General features: G+C 45.0%; 2 protein-coding genes across 2 annotated transcripts in view; one reads left to right on the plus strand and one right to left on the minus strand.

The window, feature by feature from the left end:
* The window catches only part of LOC128684925 (reticulocalbin-2), a 106,119-nt gene extending 89,006 nt beyond the window's left edge, over positions 1–17,113 (minus strand). Inside the window, exon 1 of the mRNA XM_053771291.2 lies at positions 17,039–17,113. The gene's annotated coding sequence lies outside the window, so the exon portion shown is untranslated. The remainder of the gene's footprint in view (positions 1–17,038) is intronic.
* The window catches only part of LOC128684916 (uncharacterized), a 173,807-nt gene that overhangs the window by 8,120 nt on the left and 146,216 nt on the right, over positions 1–19,471 (plus strand). The gene's annotated exons all lie outside the window — the stretch shown is intronic.

The raw sequence follows: 19,471 nt of genomic DNA on the forward strand, positions 1-19,471 counted from the left end.
TGTGTGGAGGGGTGTTTGGTTACTTAGTTAAAATGTATACAGGTGTGCCATCATCAGGTGTGTCACAGTAATTAGCATGCCTCAGTGCCTGGCCCACTGCAACATTGGCAGGTGTTGCCATCCACCCAGAGCACTTTCATCCAACTCTATCCAGCGTTTCATTTATTTGGGAAAAGCTGTATACTGGATCTACTGTATATCCAGTATATCCGTTAATGGCTCCTTGATCTATGCAAGGACGAGATGGAAGTAAAAAAAACTATTTGAAAACAATATGGCGGCCAACATAGACGGGAAGATGATACGCGGCCACATAAGGTGGGAAATTACAGTGTGAGATTAAGTAATGAGACTTATAAAAGTGGAAGTGAAGTAACAGACAAGGTTCAGAAAAATCTACCACTACTACTTCCACTACCACCATTACCATTAATTCTTTTTCTTCCTCTCTCTGTTCCGTCTCTGTCCAGCTCGCCTATGTATACTGGCTCCCTCTTTTATATTAGTGTGACTTGTAAATGGTCCAAGTCGGACCGAAACGTCGCCGTAAACTTCTGTCTCTTATGTGCAGGTTATTTCTTTATTGTGCCTTTTCTTTGTGTTACGCCTATATGAAGTGGTAAGCCAGGCAAGGCTCGCTCCTCAGTTTGCTCAGGGCGAAACACAAGTAATACTCTCACGGCCAGACTTCCGTGAGGATGTGCTAACAAGGCCGGGAAAAGGGACAATGCTCACTTGAAAAAAATAAATGATACAAAGTACAAGAGCTTTTAAGCTAAAGGAATGAGATGAAATGAATATGACGGGACCAGAAGGAATATCACTTTAGGTCTCCTTAAGGGAGGGGCTCTTGATCCAGGGAATTGGACTTAACGTCCCCTTCCACGGATTGAATCTTTAATACCTCCCATTCCCAAGGCGCTGTATGAACCCTATTGGCTCTTAGTCTTCCACTCCCCTGATAAAATAAAAATCACTAGGTATTGCGTAACAGCATAGCGAGGATTTTTCAACTAGTAAATACGTATAAACATACAAATGACAGACATCTGGGAAGTTCCAGATGTAACTCAATATACACAAAAAAGGAAAATAAACAGAAAGCACTAAGCTATATGTCAGAATTACTGACAAACATTCAAGAACATGTACACTGCTGTTAAGTATATTCAAAGATAAAGTACAAAGAAAGAAGCGGACAGATAAGAAATACAAATAAGAGAGAGCCAGCATGGATGTACAGAGATGGCAGATCTCATTTTACAAATGTGTAATTGTATAACAGAGTACTGGAAATAAAGCAGAGGAGACAGTGATAAATAAACTGCATCTTTGTAGACTTTAAGAGTCTTTAGTGTACCTCGTCGAAAGATGGTGCATCAAGTGGACGAGCAAGTATAAGTGACATGGAATGTTGTAACTGATGTTATATATATATAGGAGTACATGGAGGAGGATAGAAGCAGGAGGTACAGATGTAAGGGTATCACATGATCAACTATCCTGTTATGGCTGTTAGGTAAACATAGGTCTTGCTCTGTTAGGTAAACATAGCTAGGTCTTGCTCTGTTAGGTAAACATAGGTCTTGCTCTGTTAGGTAAACATAGGTCTTGCTCTGTTAGGTAAACATAGGTCTTGCTCTGTTAGGTAAACATAGGTCTTGCTCTGTTAGGTAAACATAGGTCTTGCTCTGTTAGGTAAACATAGGTCTTGCTCTGTTAGGTAAACATAGGTCTTGGTCTGTTAGGTAAACATAGGTCTTGCTCTGTTAGGTAAACATAGGTCTTGGTCTGTTAGGTAAACATAGCTAGGTCTTGCTCTGTTAGGTAAACATAGGTCTTGCTCTGTTAGGTAAACATAGGTCTTGCTCTGTCAGGTAAACATAGGTCTTGCTCTGTTAGGTAAACATAGGTCTTGGTCTGTTAGGTAAACATAGCTAGGTCTTGCTCTGTTAGGTAAACATAGGTCTTGCTCTGTTAGGTAAACATAGGTCTTGCTCTGTTAGGTAAACATAGGTCTTGGTCTGTCAGGTAAACATAGGTCTTGCTCTGTCAGGTAAACATAGGTCTTGCTCTGTTAGGTAAACATAGGTCTTGGTCTGTTAGGTAAACATAGCTAGGTCTTGCTCTGTTAGGTAAACATAGGTCTTGCTCTGTTAGGTAAACATAGGTCTTGCTCTGTTAGGTAAACATAGTTCTTGCTCTGTTAGGTAAACATAGCTAGGTCTTGCTCTGTTAGGTAAACATAGGTCTTGCTCTGTCAGGTAAACATAGCTAGGTCTTGCTCTGTTAGGTAAACATAGCTAGGTCTTGCTCTGTTAGGTAAACATAGCTAGGTCTTGATCTGTTAGGTAAACATAGCTAGGTCTTGCTCTGTTAGGTGTAAACATAGGTCTTGCTCTGTCAGGTAAACATAGCTAGGTCTTGCTCTGTCAGGTAAACATAGGTCTTGCTCTGTTAGGTAAACATAGCTAGGTCTTGCTCTGTCAGGTAAACATAGCTAGGTCTTGCTCTGTTAGGTAAACATAGCTAGGTCTTGATCTGTTAGGTAAACATAGCTAGGTCTTGCTCTGTTAGGTAAACATAGGTCTTGCTCTGTCAGGTAAACATAGCTAGGTCTTGCTCTGTCAGGTAAACATAGCTAGGTCTTGCTCTGTCAGGTAAACATAGGTCTTGCTCTGTCAGGTAAACATAGCTAGGTCTTGCTCTGTCAGGTAAACATAGCCACGTCTTGCTCTGTTAGGTAAACATAGGTTTTGCTCTGTCAGGTAAACATAGGTCTTGCTCTGTTAGGTAAACATAGCTAGGTCTTGCTCTGTCAGGTAAACATAGCTAGGTCTTGCTCTGTCAGGTAAACATAGCCAGGTCTTGCTCTGTCAGGTAAACATAGCCAGGTCTTGCTCTGTTAGGTGGATGAAACGTCTCAGTAAAATGCTATAATCATTATCTTGTGTTATTAAGAGGCTGCTGTGGTGTAGCAACGATTTGCTTAAACTATGTCAGTTTTTTACGAAATATTTTTAATTTTCTGTGCCTTGCAGGTGCGTAGGCGCATCCACGCGCGCCAGCTCCCGAAAAACTAGTATTTTGGAAAATATCAAATTATCGCAGCCTCTTCCATCTAAGAACCGCTGGGGAGAATGTGTACATGTATGCTTGTTCATGTATGTGTACCAGAGGGCGCTGTATATAGTATAAAACTTTACATATAGTGTGTCGAAACGAGAGGAATTTTTAATACTTTTTTAATTGAATTTGACCTAAAATAAACAAATCCGTTTAAACGTATAAATAATTTATGGTTAGGGATTTGAGGCAGCCAAGTCTATTCTGCTCTAACTTCCACCTTTCATTGGGAGGGGGGGGGTCCATCATTGGGAGGGGGATCCATCATTGGGAGGGGGTCCATCATTGGGAGGGGGATCCATCATTGGGAGGGGGGTCCATCATTGGGAAGGGGGTCCATCATTGGGAGGGGGTCCATCATTGGGAGGGGGGTCCATCATTGGGAGGGGGGTCCATCATTGGGAGGGGGGTACATCATTGGGATGGGGGTCCATCATTGGGAGGGAGGTCCATCATTGGGAGGGGTCCATCATTGGGAGGGGGGTCCATCATTGGGAGGGGGGTCCATCATTGGGAGGGGGGTCCATCATTGGTAGGGGGTCCATCATTGGGAGGGGGGTCCATCATTGGGAGGGGGGTCCATCATTGGGAGGGGGTCCATCATTGGGAGGGGGGTCCATCATTGGGAGGGGGGATGTCCATCATTGGGAGGGGGGATGTCCATCATTGGGAGGGGGGATGTCCATCATTGGGAGGGGGGATGTCCATCATTGGGAGGGGGGATGTCCATCATTGGGAGGGGGGATGTCCATCATTGGGAGGGGGGATGTCCATCATTGGGAGGGGGGGATGTCCATCATTGGGAGGGGGGGATGTCCATCATTGGGAGGGGGGATGTCCATCATTGGGAGGGGGGGATGTCCATCATTGGGAGGGGGGGATGTCCATCATTGGGAGGGGGGGATGTCCATCATTGGGAGGGGGGGATGTCCATCATTGGGAGGGGGGGATGTCCATCATTGGGAGGGGGGGATGTCCATCATTGGGAGGGGGGGTCCATCATTGGGAGGGGGGTCCATCATTGGGAGGGGGTCCATCATTGGGAGGGGGTCCATCATTGGGAGGGGGTCCATCATTGGGAGGGGGTCCATCATTGGGAGGGGGGTCCATCATTGGGAGGGGGGATGTCCATCATTGGGAGGGGGTCCATCATTGGGAGGGGGTCCATCATTGGGAGGGGGGATGTCCATCATTGGGAGGGGGTCCATCATTGGGAGGGGGTCCATCATTGGGAGGGGGTCCATCATTGGGAGGGGGGGTCTATTGCCACGGCGAAAGGAGTCTTTGATTAGATTGAACTTACAATCCTAGTATTTAAAGGGGTGGACCAGTAAGCCAGCGGAAGGCCTTAGTGAGATGACCAAAAGCTCCGCCTTACCTTTGAAGAATTTCGAGAGCTTCTCTACTCTCTGAGCCCGGCCATGAGCCAGGCTCGTCTGGTGCTTGCCTGGTCAACCAGGCTGTTGCTGCTGCAGGCCCGCTGCCCCACATATCCATCACAGCCTGGTTGATCTGGCACCTGGTGAAGATACTTGTCCAGTTTCCTCTTGAAGGCTTCTACACTTGTTCCAGCCGTGTTTTTGATATTGTTGAAAAGTCTGGTACCCTGGATGTTGATACAGTGTTCCTTTATTGTCCCCACCGCACCCCTGCTCCTCACTGGGTTTATTTTACACTTCCTCCCATATCTCTCACTCCAGTATGTTATGGCAGTACGCAGATTTGAGACCAGGCCCTCGAGTATTTTCCAGGTATATATTATCACGCATCTCTCTGTCCTCCGGTCCAATGAATACATGTTCAAGATTTGCAGGCGTTCCCAGTAGTTTAGGTGCTTTACAGGCTCAATGTGAGCCGTAAATGATCTCTGTATTTGTTCCAGTTCCGATATTTCTCCTGCTTTGAACGGCTCCAGCTGCAGGTCGTCATATGACTAAGACCCGAGTCAGGAAACACTTGTCCTGTTTCCTGATGAACCTTACCTAACCTTGATCCGAGGAGCTGGACCTTCCTTTCTCTTCCTTAGACTTAATCTAAATATCTCCCAACCTTCTCTGCTTTTGACTTCTTAGTGAAGATCTTTCCCTTTTGTGACATCCAGCTCTCAGATAAGTGGGAAGATATATATCAGTCCTGTTCTAATATTGGTAGTGCTGAGGTGGTCACCTCACTCCACCTTTTTGAAACTGGATCATCTTAAGATGTGTCAGTTGTCCTTCCAGTGAAATACTGGTGGACAGATATCTGACAGAACTTAGGCCAGGTAAAATTCGCCATGACACAGAACATGCGTTTCCTGACGCGGGTCTTAGTCAAATGATGACCTGCCGCTTGAGCTTTTGGTCATGTGACCGAGGCTTTCGCTGGCTTACCGTTCTACCCCTTCATTTTTTTTTTTTTGGAGGGGGGGTGGGCAGAACTTGATGGCAGAAATATTACTGGAGGTTGCCTGTGAATCCACGAGTGGTAACTGAAAGTTCTAAACTTCTGACGTTCATTCCCGTCTGTCCGCCGCCATTATTTACTGAAAGACAGCTGCACAGTTCATGCTCCTGTCTAAATAAGTGGTTTTGCTGAGTCTTGCTCAGTCAGTTCTAGAGGTGCCACCCTGATGTTGTGAACCAGCCGAGGTTGACAAAATAATAGTTGTGGAAAATTTTGGATTTTCCTAAATTCAGCATGTGTAAATTTGAATGAAACAATAATTGTGTAATAAAATGTGATGCTAATTTGACCCTTTCGAGAAATTTCAAGTGAGGGGGGTGTGGAACAGCTGCTGAGTGATGCGGACAGGAAATTTACGGGACCTCAAGAATTACGTGTGGATTGCGGAAGATAAGGGATACGACCATCACTCCCAGGGAAGTGCACCATTAGTCCTTGCATTTAGATCTCTAGGTGACCAGTGTAGGGTCTAGGTGCCAGGTAGGTGTTGTGGTGTGATCCATATATTAATTTATTAATTTACTGTCAGGTCTAGCTTTTTGTGAAAGTGGTGAAGTGGTCATCTGTGGAGTGACAGTTTGGAGACCTACTGTGACTAAGTTTCACTTACCTTACCCAAATTACTTGCAGGTAATAATTCAGGTAATACCCTGTGAACCTCTGCAAGTAATTTACTCAATAATACCCATAGCATTTGAGGCGATGATAGTTCTACGTGGCTATGTAGTTTCTTTTCGGTATAATAAATGAGATATATGGCTTATTTTCTGATCTCGAGTACTGCAACATCCTCAATAGACCTCCTGCATGTCTTCAGACCTTCCCTCAAAACACTGAGTTGGTTTCAGTCAGATAGTTGTTGCTTAATCCCGCTACCGTTACTCAATATCCCCTCACCCCCGACCCCCGCTCTACTTTGATTGTGGACTCAGTTTCCTCCACTACACAATGATTCTTGGATCGTTCACGTGTCAATGGACAGATTGACTCAGTGCAATCTGCCAGAAGACCTCGACACATAATAGACAATGTTGATATAGATTACGTACATCTTTGTTTACATTCTGGGAAACATCTGGAAACATCTTCCAGTACAGACTCGGCCGCTCCCGCATCTTTTCACCAGCTACCAATTTCCCGCAGAGTTCCCTTTTCAGACTATTTTCCATTACTCTCGATAATTTCGAAACCGCTGGCAGCAACGTTGGTCCGAGTTAGAACACACACAATTATTTTCTATCAAACCATCTTCCCACCATTATCAAGCATGGGAAACTAAACTCGGTTTTACTAATCGTACACACACAACTCTGGCATGGATACCGCATGGAGGAACGCTGGGCACCTCTGCAGTATATACTGGTTCACTGTTTATCAGAGAGCAGACAAAATTACTTACAAGATAAGCATCACCCTGACACACTCGCCTGAACTGGTTTAACCTGGCGTAACCTAACCTGACTGAAATGACCTGGTTAAATTTAACCTGACCTGACATGACATAACCTCACTTCAGATAGCCAAACTAACCGGATTGTGTCTCAGCGCTGATATTAAGTTGTTTTATTCATATATATGTGTGTAGAATGAGTGAACGAGTGAGAGTTTGCACGAGTGAACACTGTCCGCTATTTTTACTGTGTATTGTTGACCACCACAAACTCCAGGATTACACACACACACACACTGGATGAGACAGAATGGGAAGCAACCGTCTGGAATAAATGGGAAAGGGGAGATATAGTATGGGAAATAAACGGAGAGAGAAAAGTATTAAACTGAGAAAGAAATGGATAAAGGAAGGCGTGAAAGTGTGATATAACCAGAAAAGAAAAGGATGAAATTGTAAAATAAACTTACAAAAAAAAGGAAGGTATGAAAGCGAGAAATAAATGTCAAAATAAAGGTAAGAAGTTAGAAAAGAAAATATGAAAATAGTGTGACAGTAAAGGAAGAGATAATGAAAAAAAACTGGAAAAATACCGTCAAAGGTCTTGAAGCATAAAGATACCGGAGGACCTAGCTCTACATCTGCACACTACAACAACAACAACAACACCTGCGTACTACAATGAGTTATGGGAGGCTGTATAAAATACATCCGGTGAAAAGTGCGGATGTGTCGGCATCAGTGAATCTTAACTATTTAACCTCCTACCAGCACATAAGTCTTCTGGAAGAAATGTAGAATTGTTCTTGAGGAAACTTGACTTATCTCCATTGTGCCCCAGATCAGCTAGGTTGTGGTGGGTATGGGAACCGGCGGGCCACCAGCCTGGTTATCTCCATTGTGCCCCAGATCAGCTAGGTTGTGGTGGATATGGGAACCGGCGGGCCACCAGCCTGGTTATCTCCATTGTGCCCCAGATCAGCTAGGTTGTGGTGGATATGGGAACCGGCGGGCCACCAGCCTGGTTATCTCCATTGTGCCCCAGATCAGCTAAGTTGTGGTGGATATGGGAACCGGCGGGCCACCAGTCTGGTTATCTCCATTGTGCCCCAGATCAGCTAGGTTGTGGTGGATATGGGAACCGGCGGGCCACCAGTCTGGTTATCTCCATTGTGCCCCAGATCAGCTAGGTTGTGGTGGATATTGGAACCGGCGGGCCACCAGCCTGGTTGACCAGACAGTCAACAAGGAGACCTGGCCTAGATCAGACCGCTAGAGAAGGAAAACTCTGGTAACTAACAGTTTGTAGTTAACGCACACGGGGGAGTAAGGAAAAACAAAACACTGGCTGCTACCGGTGTTGTGTTAAGCACTAAGACATTGGTGAAGCAGTAGATCTTGGGTTTAAACAATAGGTTTGACTTGACACAATGGACTTGTCTCTTAACAAATTAGGTTCTAACGTTAGGTGAATGAGCACATATGCAACCAATGTGACATTTTATTGTGGCAACGTTTCGCTCTCCAGGAACTTTGTCAAACCGTTACCGAACATTTTGTTGGCAGTTCTACCATTATTACTACAGGTCGTGAACGGTTAGGAGATTGAAAAATCAGGGGAGATATAATTGCAACGTGCAAGATACTCTTATACAACGACAGAGCAGATAGGGATTAATTATCACGCGGGAAACGAGAAGCATAGAGGGAAGGTAAAGACATAGGTGAGCCACAAAGTTGTTAGGAAGTACAGTGCTTTTGTCACGGGGGGGGGGGGGGGAGAAAGTGGAAGGAACTGAGTGAGGCAGTGATTGAAACATGCCGTACACGGTTTTAAGAGTAGGTATGCTAGGACCTAGGAGGCCAAAAGCCGAGACTTAACGCAAGCATAAATCAGTGAGTACAAGTTGGCGAGTACACACAAGTTACATGACATAGTTTGAGAAGGAAAGGTCATGAGGTGAGGGAAATCAATGCCCTCCCTCCCTCCCTCTACCTCCCTCCCTCTACCTCTCTCCCTCCCTCCCTCTACCTCTCTCCCTCTACCTCTCTCCCTCTACCTCTCTCCCTCTACCTCTCTCCCTCTACCTCTCTCCCTCTACCTCTCTCCCTCTACCTCTCTCCCTCTACCTCTCTCCCTCCCTCCCTCTACCTCCCTCCCTCCCTCCCTCTACCACCCTCCCTCCCTCCCTGATTGTCTATCATTGTCAATGTTTCACCTTTAATGTAGATTCACTCTGACTTCACAAACTAATTTGCTGTACCAAATATTACTTCCACCTGACACCTAGTGCACACACTCCACCTGACATCTAGTGCACACACTTCACCTGTCACCTAGTGCACACACTCCACCTGTCACCTAGTGCACACACTCCACCTGTCACCTAGTGCACACACTCCACCTGACACCTAGTGCACACACTCCACCTGTCATCCTTGTGCACACACTCCACCTGTCACCCTTGTGCACACACCACCTGTCACCTAGTGCACACACTCCACCTGTCACCTAGTGCACACACTCCACCTGTCACCTAGTGCACACACTCCACCTGTCACCTAGTGCACACACTCCACCTGTCACCTAGTGCACACACTCCACCTGTCACCTAGTGCACACACTCCACCTGTCACCTAGTGCACACACTCCACCTGTCACCTAGTGCACACACTCCACCTGACACCTAGTGCACACACTCCACCTGTCACCTAGTGCACACACTCCACCTGTCACCTAGTGCACACACTCCACCTGTCACCTAGTGCACACACTCCACCTGTCACCTAGTGCACACACTCCACCTGTCACCTAGTGCACACACTCCACCTGTCATCCTTGTGCACACACTCCACCTGTCACCTAGTGCACACACTCCACCTGACACCTAGTGCACACACTCCACCTGACACCTAGTGCACACACTCCACCTGTCACCTAGTGCACACACTCCACCTGTCACCTAGTGCACACACTCCACCTGTCACCTAGTGCACACACTCCACCTGTCACCTAGTGCACACACTCCACCTGTCACCTAGTGGACACACTCCACCTGTCACCTAGTGCACACACTCCACCTGTCATCCTTGTGCACACACTCCACCTGTCATCCTTGTGCACACACTCCACCTGTCACCTAGTGCACACACTCCACCTGTCACCCTTGTGCACACGCTCCACCTGTCACCTTGTGTACACACTCCACCTGTCACCTAGTGCACACACTCCACCTGTCACCTAGTGCACACACTCCACCTGTCACCTAGTGCACACACTCCACCTGTCACCTAGTGCACACACTCCACCTGTCATCCTTGTGCACACACTCCACCTGACACCTAGTGCACACACTTCACCTGACACCTAGTGCACACACTCCACCTGTCATCCTTGTGCACACACTCCACCTGTCACCTAGTGCACACACTCCACCTGTCACCTAGTGCACACACTCCACCTGTCACCTAGTGCACACACTCCACCTGTCACCTAGTGCACACTCCACCTGTCATCCTTGTGCACACACTCCACCTGTCACCCTTGTGCACACACTCCACCTGTCACCTAGTGCACACGCTCCACCTGTCACCCTTGTGCACACGCTCCACCTGTCACCTTGTGCACACACTCCACCTGTCACCTAGTGCACACACTCCACCTGTCACCTAGTGCACACACTCCACCTGTCACCTAGTGCACACACTCCACCTGTCACCTAGTGCACACACTCCACCTGTCACCTATTGCACACACTCCACCTGTCACCCTTGTGCACACGCTCCACCTGTCACCTTGTGCACACACTCCACCTGTCACCTAGTGCACACACTCCACCTGTCACCTAGTGCACACACTCCACCTGTCACCTAGTGCACACACTCCACCTGTCACCTAGTGCACACACTCCACCTGTCACCTATTGCACACACTCCACCTGTCACCCTTGTGCACACGCTCCACCTGTCACCTTGTGCACACACTCCACCTGTCACCTAGTGCACACACTCCACCTGTCACCTAGTGCACACACTCCACCTGTCACCTAGTGCACACACTCCACCTGTCACCTAGTGCACACACTCCACCTGTCACCTAGTGCACACACTCCACCTGTCACCTAGTGGACACACTCCACCTGACACCTAGTGCACACACTCCACCTGTCATCCTTGTGCACACACTCCACCTGTCACCTAGTGCACACACTCCACCTGTCACCTTGTGCACACACTCCACCTGTCACCTAGTGCACACACTCCACCTGTCACCTAGTGCACACACTCCACCTGTCACCTAGTGCACACACTCCACCTGTCACCTAGTGCACACACTCCACCTGTCACCTAGTGCACACACTCCACCTGTCACCTAGTGCACACACTCCACCTGTCACCTAGTGCACACACTCCACCTGTCACCTAGTGCACACACTCCACCTGTCACCTATTGCACACACTCCACCTGTCACCTTGTGCACACGCTCCATCTGTCACCTAGTGCACACACTCCACCTGTCACCTAGTGCACACACTCCACCTGTCACCTATTGCACACACTCCACCTGTCACCCTTGTGCACACGCTCCACCTGTCACCTTGTGCACACGCTCCATCTGTCACCTAGTGCACACACTCCACCTGTCACCTAGTGCACACACTCCACCTGTCACCTTGTGCACACGCTCCACCTGTCACCTAGTGCACACACTCCACCTGTCACCTAGTGCACACACTCCACCTGTCACCTAGTGCACACACTCCACCTGTCACCCTTGTGCACACGCTCCACCTGTCACCTTGTGCACACGCTCCACCTGTCACCTAGTGCACACACTCCACCTGTCACCTAGTGCACACACTCCACCTGTCACCTAGTGCACACACTCCATCTGTCACCTAGTGCACACACTCCACCTGTCACCTAGTGCACACACTCCACCTGTCACCTTGTGCACACGCTCCACCTGTCACCTAGTGCACACACTCCACCTGTCACCTAGTGCACACACTCCACCTGTCACCTAGTGCACACACTCCACCTGTCACCCTTGTGTTTACCGCTAAGGACCTAAATGTAAATAAATCACAGTGTAACGTGTTTGTGTTTTCTTAAAATTACACAATTTATCACCAGTTTATGCCTAAAATTGTGCTTATTACAACAATTGTATAATAGACGGTAATATGTAGAAAAGGTAGCCTAAGTTTAACTTGTGTTTACCCCCTCTTAATTAGTGTTCCTTACTGCGTATTGCTGAGCCACGCCTCCATCCCCCCAACATCTAGTACTTTAAGAATAATAATAATGATGATGATAATTCTACAAGTACGTGATATAACTGATACAGACCTAGCTGACATCATTGGCATATTATATAGAAGCCCCTGGTTATGCAGAGCATTTCCTGCAACGTAGGTTAATCTTGTCCCCCAGGATGCCATCCACAACAGTTGACTAACACCCAGTCGAATAACTTACTGGTAGGTGAACAGGGGCAGCAGGTGTAGGGAAACATGTCTAACGTTTCACCCGTGCCGAGAATCGATCCGGGACCTCTCTGTGTGTGAGCTGAGGACGCTACCAACCAAGTCACTGGTCTAAAAATATCTACTGTATTAATGATAACACGACCCTAGTGCAAGTGTAATAATATGACACGACGTAGAGTCCAGATTCGAATATTTTACGAAATTTCCGTAGGCTTGTAATCCATTACAAGGTTTGTGGGATGTATTGGCTGGAGGGAGATGATGACCTTGTTATTCTCTTCTGGTGTGATTTTCTTGTCCTGCTGCATAAAGTCTTCCCATTGCACAAGTTAATCCTTATTGAACTGCCAAATAAACCCAAAGTGGTGTACAGCTTGGTTGTTTAGAGCGCTTGTCTCACAGCTAAGAGACCAGGGTTCGATCCCTGAGCGGGGAGAGAGATGTGGGTTTTCTTATACTTGCAGTCCCTGTCCGCCTAGTAGTAACTAGGTACCTGCTGCCTTCTACAATTTTGTGTGCCAGTATACTAGAAGATTTACTTTCTACATATGTGTTTGTATGTTTCAGTTTACTTAAAAACCTCTTGTCTTCTACATATGTACCTATTTGTGTGCTAGAAGACATCATACTTTCTACAAGTGTCACAGAAGTGCAGAAAATGTGATGTGGCTTCATTTCGTGTAGAGTAGTTTGTTTACAAGATAGAGATTCATTGTTGTCTCAGCAAATGTGGCGAGTGATGTTCAAATGTTTCCTGTCTCTCACTTACCCTCGTGACACTTGATCTGTACATTTTGTTGTTGTGATGCACTCAATCATATCCTGATACTGTCACGAAAATTTAAAAATATTTATATCTAGGGCTGTTGTCGAGTACGTTAGTAGATAAAAATTACTCCCGCAGTTACTAATGACTTAAAATATGAGTGGGAATTACAAGCTTGTTAAACGTTTTTCATTCTGGTAGGATTGCTGGTTTTTCTTTCCGTCTCATGAGCATGTAAAATGGCAAGCAAATCTTGCAAGCCTTGATTTACATTCTGCATAAATTATAGTTTCTTGTCTGTTTTTTAATAGTTATTATTTCTGTAATAATTTTCATTTTCAGCTTAGAAGCTCTGTTGTGAGCACGGGCCGTGGGGGCAATGATTCCTAGAACTATTAATATATATATAATAGATATTCCGACAAAGGGCAGGATCCGGACTCGTGGCAATCCAGTGCTAAAACTAGCAGGCTAGTGATCTAACCACTGTATCATGCCTGCTAACTTGGTACAGTGGTTAGAGCACCAGCCTGCTGGTTTTATGATAAACTTCTCACAGGTTCCTATCCCACTGTTCCCTAATTTGTTTACAGTCGTTAACGTAATGAATGGCTGGTGGGAAGTGTTGACCTGTGTGTTGACGTCTGTCACTGATGGAGGCTGTGTTGTGGTAGTCATGGTGACGCTCTTTCACAAGTATTGTCTCTGGGATGTTGCTGCCATACTGAAGGAATGTCTTTTCTGTTCGGTTTCAAATTTTCATTGCTGATGTAATTTCCAGGAAGGTTTTCGTTGTTATTGCGCTTCATAAGTTCCAATTTGCCAATTTTATTACACAAATAGTGATGATTTCCATTCCATTTTCCTCAAACTAAAGAATGACTCGTCTTATCGTCTTCAAAATATTAAGGCTGATGCAGCATTCCTCCAGAAGGAAGACATCTTGTAAGTTTAGACTGTTTAGCTGCAAATTTTAAATCTTGTTTAAAATTGTTGAAAAGCTTAGAAGCATTGGATTCAGATTAACTACTGGAGAATGCCTTTTCTGATATGCTTCAAACTTTGTTGATGGATCTTACTGAAGGAAAGTTTCACTTTCTACTTGAACAATGTAAATTTTAAGTTGCCAACTTTATTAAATTGGTTTCCATGCAATAATTAGCGAAAGCCTCTTATGGTCAGCATCAAATACTTAAGCGTTGGTGTATTTTAATTGGAAATATTTTATTGAATTTGGGTTTTGCAATTGCAAACTAGCCAGTTTTACACACACGTGTATATATATATATATATATATATATATATATATATATATATATATATATATATATATATATATATATATATATATATATATATATATATATATGTAATGTCGTGCCGAATAGGCAGAATTTGCGATCTTGGCTTAAATAGCAACGCTCATCTTGCCATATAGAACAAGTGAAAATTTGTGTATGCAATAATTTCGCCAAAATCATTCTGAACCTAACGAAAAAATATATTTCACTGTGTTTAATTAGTATTAAATTATTGTAAACAAATCTAAAATATATTTAGTTGGGTTAGGCTAAAATAAACTGTTCTTGTTATAATAAGGTTAGGTAAGTTTTCTAAGTTCCTTTTGGTGCAAAATTATAAATTTTTCCATCAACATTAATGAAAAAAAAGTATATCTTTAAACGTATAAGAGAAAATTTTAGAAAGGACTTACTTTTAAATGAGTTCTTGCTAATTGACCAGTTTTACATATTCGGCACGACATATATATATATATATATATATATATATATATATATATATATATATATATATATATATATATATATATATATATATATATATATATATATGCAAGACAAGCCATGGGATTGAAAATCTTTAGCTCAAGTACTTTCACACTTCTCAGTGCGTCATCAGAGCTATGCAGTGTTGCAAGGCAGCAACAGTAGGAGGGGAAGTTTTCTCAGAGTAGCGCAGTGGGGGTGTGTCACCCACCACAGTCTCAGAGAGGCTGCGGCCGGTGACACATCCACACTGCGCTACTCTGAGATAACTTCCCCTCCTGTTTCTGCCTTGCAACATTGCATAGCTCCTGATGATGCATTGAGAAATGTGAGAGTACTTGATATATATTGTGATCTTATTGCAATTATATATATATATATATATATATATATATATATATATATATATATATATATATATATATATATATATATATATATATATATATATATATATATATATATATATATATATATATATATATATATATATATATATATATATATATATATATATATATATATATATATATATATATATATATATATATATATATATATATATATATATATATATATATATATATATATATATATATATATATATATATATATATATATATATATATCGTGCCGAATAGGCAGAACTTGCGATCTTGGCTTAAATAGCAACGCTCATCTTGCCATATAGGACAAGTGAAAATTTGTGTATGCAATAATTTCGCCAAAATCATTCTGAACCTAACGAAAAAAATATATTTCATTGGGTTTGTTTAGTATTAAATTATTGTAAACAAATCTAAAATATATTTAGCTGGGTTAGGCTAAAATAAATTGATCTTGTTATAATAAGGTTAGGTAAGTTTTCTAAGATTCTTTTGGTGCAAAATTAAAAAAATTTACATTAACGTTAATGAAAAAAAATATCTTTAAACGTATAAGAGAAAATTTCAGAAAGGACTTAATTTTAAATGAGTTCTTGATAAATGACCACTTTTAAATATTCGGCACGACATATACACACACACACACACACACACACACACACACACACACACACACACACACACACACACACACACACACACACACACACACACACACACACACACACACACACACACACACACACACACACACACACACACACACACACACACACATATATATATATATATATATATATATATATATATATATATATATATATATAAACAATATACAATAAGATCACGATAAACAGGTGATATCACAATATGTAGAAAAACCACTGTGAAAAAAATAATGAAATTTTAAGCGCTTTCGTGACTTCTCACATTATCAAGGAACTGTAAAAATAAAAGGTTAACAGGAAGGCATATAAGGACGAGACTGCAACTCTCTGCCCTCATCCCCTCCACAACATCTGACTTTTTATGATGTAGGTAAGTAGTCAGTGATCACTGTTGGTAAAATTAGCTCCGTTGGAGCTAATTTTACCAACAAAGCCAAGCAGTGTAGCTTAGTTCCATTGTGATTAGTTTTAGGTCCTTCCCCAGGATGCCACCTGCAACCGTCGACTACAAGTACCTACTTACTGCTAGGTAAGAGGGGCAGCGGGTGTTTAGAGACACGGTAATACGTCCCGCCGCGTGTGAAGTTCCACACCGAAACTTCTCTAGGCACACGTAGGCCATTAATTATATATTTAACCCAGGATAACCCAGTGCAGTTAAAAAAATGTGGCTTATTTCCACACTGGAGCCCTGAATTTCCATAAAGTTGGGGGGGGGGGGTCATATCTGAAAAATTAAAAGGGGAGAGTACGAGTGGAGGGGAAAATGTGAGAGGATTTACGAAGAGGAGCCAGTTAGGTCACAGTGTTGTGCTCCCTCTCCCCTCCCTCCAACCCCTCTAGCATTACCCTCGGAGAGAGAGAGAGAGAGAAAGAGAAAGAGAAAGAGAGAGAGAGAGAGGGAGGGAGGAAGGGGGAGACGCACTAAGGGGTGGAGGTTAAGCGGCAGCCATGCCAGGGGTGTCCCTTTAGTTTACCTGTGGAGGTGGGTTGTGTTGTGTGTCTTGCTGCTGCCGCACCTGTCTCTTACACAGATATACCTGCGTCTCACATTTTTACCTGCGACTCACATACATATATACCTGGGTACCTCACTCTGCTATCTTTATCTGCGGTAGGCCTACTCTGGGTTAGGTGCCTCTTCTAGGTCTTTTGAATTAGCTAAGCCTCTTCTGATCTAGGTCTTTTGAATTAGCTAAGCCTCTTCTGATCTAGGTCTCCTTGCATTAGGTATCTCCGCGTTAGGTCTTCTCTATCTTCTATAGATCTCCTCTTTGCCTTAGTTATTTTTTCCCTACGTTCGGTTTGTGTGTCGTCCAGCAACTTCTCTTTGCTGTTTAAGTGCCGTGCTTTATCAGAATGGTTCATCAAATGTGGGTATTGTTCACTTAGCTCTGAGGATGAGCTACGTGTGCCTAAGTGCTGTCAAGATGGTTCATTAATTGTGGGTATGGTTCTCTGTGCTCTGGGGGTTATATCGGTTATATTCTGTAGTTTAGGAGTGTGTCGTTGGTTCTGTGTAGGGCGTGTGTTTCTTGTGAATTATTTATAGCCATTAGCTCGTTCGGTATATACAGGTGGTTCAGTATACATTTGTTGATTTGTATAGTGGCAGTGTGTCATATTATAAATGGTCCACTGACAGATTAATAAGAAACGTGTGCAACACGTGGACATATTTATTACAATGGTGGTTTACATTTCCGACGGAATAAGAAATTAAACGTATGTCCAATACCTGGGTATCTTTAACGACGTTTCTTGTACTGTCCCGGCCCTGGTCTTGTGCTGTCCCGGCCCTGGTCTTGTACTGTCCCGGCCCTGGTCTTGTGCTGTCCCGGCCCTGGTCTTGTACTGTCCCGGCCCTGGTCTTGTGCTGTCCCGGCCCTGGTCTTGTACTGTCCCGGCCCTGGTCTTGTGCTGTCCCGGCCCTGGTCTTGTACTGTCCCGGCCCTGGTCTTGTGCTGTCCCGGCCCTGGTCTTGTACTGTCCCGGCCCTGGTCTTGTGCTGTCCCGGCCCTGGTCTTGTGCTGTCCCGGCCCTGGTCTTGTACTGTCCCGGCCCTGGTCTTGTGCTGTCCCGGCCCTGGTCTTGTACTGTCCCGGCCCTGGTCTTGTGCTGTCCCGGCCCTGGTCTTGTACTGTCCCGACCCTGGTCTTGTACTGTCCCGGCCCTGGTCTTGTGCTGTCCCGGCCCTGGTCTTGTACTGTCCCGGCCCTGGTCTTGTGCTGTCCCGGCCCTGGTCTTGTACTGTCCCGGCCCTGGTCTTGTACTGTCCCGGCCCTGGTCTTGTACTGTCCCGGCCCTGGTCTTGTACTGTCCCGGCCCTCGTCTTGTACTGTCCCGGCCCTGGTCTTGTACTGTCCCGGCCCTGGTCTTGTACTGTCCAGGCCCGGGTCTTGTACTGTCCAGGCCCGGGTCTTGTACTGTCCCGGCCCTGGTCTTGTACTGTCCCGGCCCTGGTCTTGTACTGTCCCGGTCCGGGTCTTGTACTGTCCCGGCCCTGGTCTTGTACTGTCCCGGCCCTGGTCTTGTACTGTCTCGGCCCTGGTCTTGTACTGTACCGGCCCGGGTCTTGTACTGTCCCGGCCCGGGTTTTGTACGTCCCGGCCCTGGTCTTGTACTGTCCCGGCCCTGGTCTTGTACTGTCCCGGCCCTGGTCTTGTACTGTCCCGGCCCTGGTCTTGTACTGTCCCGGCCCTGGTCTTGTACTGTCCCGGCCCTGGTCTTGTACTGTCCCGGCCCGGGTCTTGTACTGTACCGGCCCGGGTCTTGTACTGTCCCGGCCCTGGTCTTGTACTGTCCCGGCCCTGGTCTTGTACTGTCCCGGCCCTGGTCTTGTACTGTCCCGGCCCGGGTCTTGTACTGTTGGTGACCCGCCGAATTCAATATCGGTACGGGTAAGGCGAACAGAGGTTTCTAGGCTGGGGGGGGGGACTGATTACTTCATCTTCCGCTGTTGTCGTATATCGTCTTTGGATTGAACTGATAAAGCCACTGGTTAAGAAAACGTCTTTTAACTAAACATAACCAGGTGTTGCATGTGTCAAATTTCTCACTTAGGTATCTTTATTGACGAAATGTTTCGCCTGCTTAACAGGTTTCAACAGTCGAATACAGAAATGAATTATATATGTATGGTATACAATACCCGCACCGCAAGATGAGAAATTAGACACGTGCAACATCTGGGTATCTCTATTGTAGACATTTTACCATCCAGTGGCTTTATCAATACAAATTGAGGGACATAATTGGAAGAAAGTACAACTATATGTAAAAGATGAGGTAATCAGTCCCTCAGCCTTGGAGTTGAAGATCACCGTAGTCGTGGAGAGTATGTGACTCTTCACGACTCACTAACTCCAAGGCTGAGGGACTCGTACCTCATCTTTTACATATAGTTGTAC

This window comes from Cherax quadricarinatus, chromosome 5, assembly GCF_038502225.1.
Source record: "Cherax quadricarinatus isolate ZL_2023a chromosome 5, ASM3850222v1, whole genome shotgun sequence".
Lineage (NCBI taxonomy): Eukaryota > Metazoa > Arthropoda > Malacostraca > Decapoda > Parastacidae > Cherax > Cherax quadricarinatus.